The sequence below is a fragment of the Vulpes lagopus genome, chromosome 15 (assembly GCF_018345385.1).
Source record: "Vulpes lagopus strain Blue_001 chromosome 15, ASM1834538v1, whole genome shotgun sequence".
NCBI lineage: Eukaryota > Metazoa > Chordata > Mammalia > Carnivora > Canidae > Vulpes > Vulpes lagopus.
The window spans coordinates 31,553,033-31,555,298 of record NC_054838.1 but is presented as its reverse complement, the minus strand read 5'-3'; the positions used below and the strand labels follow the sequence as shown (position 1 = coordinate 31,555,298).

The 2,266-nt window shown below is 38.7% G+C and overlaps 1 pseudogene; it reads left to right on the top strand.

Annotated features, from left to right (window-relative positions):
• Positions 1-370: 370 nt before the first annotated feature.
• Positions 371-813, top strand: LOC121476186 (annotated as a pseudogene).
• The last annotated feature ends 1,453 nt before the right edge of the window (positions 814-2,266 follow it).

Below are 2,266 nucleotides of genomic sequence, written 5' to 3'. Positions count from 1 at the left end.
AAAAAATATCCAAATTATTTTTTAAAGCTGAAATTATGGTGGTGGTAGATTCAGTACACCATTTGTATTAAAAAGTATATAGGTTATATATCAAAGAAATTTAAAGCACAAGTTTATGGTGAAACAGACATAGAACTGAGTCAAGTTATCTGTGTTTACTAATTGGGTAAAGTTATTTAATGTTTTTTGATCTTTAGTTTTCTCAGGTATAAAGCAGAATAGGTAAACCAACTGTTTGGATTTGTTATGATGATTACATCGTATGATTCACGAAAGGTGATTATCACAATGCTTGGTCCATCACAATCACTAAATGCCAGCTTAAGAATAAACAGCTCTTTCCCTCTTTACTGTGAGACGAGTTTTAGCCATGTCCGCCCACTTGCAATGGATGGATAATAATGCAGAACAGCTCCAACTCCCTGGTCAAGCAGAACAAACAGACATACAGCGCAGAATCCCATAATCTGAAGCTTGCAACTCCTTCTGCCACGAAAAGCTGATTCACTGCAAGACTATGGGCATGGAGCAGCCAGCCTATGGCCAATGTGTAGTGGTAGTCATTAATTGGAGATCTGACCAGCAAACCCCACCACTTCCTATGTGTGGACCACCATTAGCAAGAATGCCCAGGCCATCCTCAGCAGTATCAGGCACATGATCTGCAAGAACAAGTACAGCTCAGATCTGCACGTAGCTGGCATTTGCAGAGCCAGCACCATCCTGCCTAGCCAGAAATTTGTGATGGTGAGGAGGAAGGCGCTGCCTCACCAAGAGCTTCTGAGTCCTTGCCCCTCACCTTCAAAGCAATAAAGATGTCAACCACCTAAAAACAAATAAAAGTACACATAATACCTCAAAAATTTGAAATATTTTCCTAGGCTTTCTATTGACTGCATCATCTTAATTGTGAAACTAAGAAGCAAGCTTCATAAAAATCTTTACAGTTGATCCTAATGAAGACTCAGATGTCTTTGTTTTATTGTGATGCATCTTCATAATGGATTCCTGAGGGGAATATTTATTAATGAATTGCATTCAGTACTCTTAAACAAGAAATCAATAAGCTTAACCAGGTTTTATTTTTCTCCTATTTTCCTTAATATCTAGGATAGTACTCCTAGTTGCAGGACATAGTAGCTAATTAACTCTCATCATCTGAGCTCACATCTTCCCATGATATGGTCCAAGCTCTTTGCTCTCTTCAAGTGTGCACTGCCAAATACTGTCCCTTCCCGCCACCAACTTGACCTATCTACATCATTCATGATTCCATTTTTCTTTCTAATCATGCCCAGTACTCTGGTGATGATGATGCAAAATCCTCCTCTCAGTTTGGGGGTGGACTGGCCAGCCGTATCTCAGTATAGAGAAAGACAGAGTCCAGACACTGGATGCCCTCTTGCAAGGCAGCTTACATAGTCACCCTGGAATAGAGGTGAAGCAATGTTCAGGGTAGTTGATGAAAAATACCTTAGACTGAGTTTAAGCTGTGTGGAAATCTATAAGAAAGGAGATGGTCAAAAAAGAAGTAAGGGATAATTCTAAGGGGGTAAAGCTAGTGGATCAGAATCAGGCCAATGCATGATGGATATAATATTTTTCTTATTAGTTTATTATAGTTCTTTAGGGTGGGAAGACACCCTTAAAGGGTCTGAACTAGACTGGACAATAAGCAAGCTGGTTGTCATCTTCATCAAAATTCTTAACATCATCATTAATATCATAATCACCACCACCATCATCATCATCATAATCTCATTTTCAGAAAAATAGGAATGTGTATCAGTGTTATATTAAAACAGTCAAACAATAGGTTAAAGCAAAACTTGGCTATTATTTTGTAATCTTTATTCAGGCAAGTTACTGAATGATTATAAATTGATTTTGCTGAGATATAGTTCACCATTTTATTTTATTTATTTATTTTTTAAAGATTTATTTATTTGAGAGAGAGAGAGAGAGAGAAATCGAGGGAGAGAGCATGAGAACATGAGCTGAGGAAGAGGCAGAGGGAGAGAGAAAATCCACCAACAGATTCCCCACTGAGTGCAGAGCCTGACTTAGGGCTTGATCCCAGGACCTTGAGATCATGACCTGAGCCAAAACCAAAAGTTGGCTACTCAACTGACTGAGCCACCCAACATCCCAAAGTTCACCTTTTAAAATGTGTAGTTCAATGGTTTTAATCCTCCTTTCCATCTATGCCTTAGCAATAGCCCTTCTTACTATTTTGCCATGTCTTGAAAACTTGTGGATCTGATTC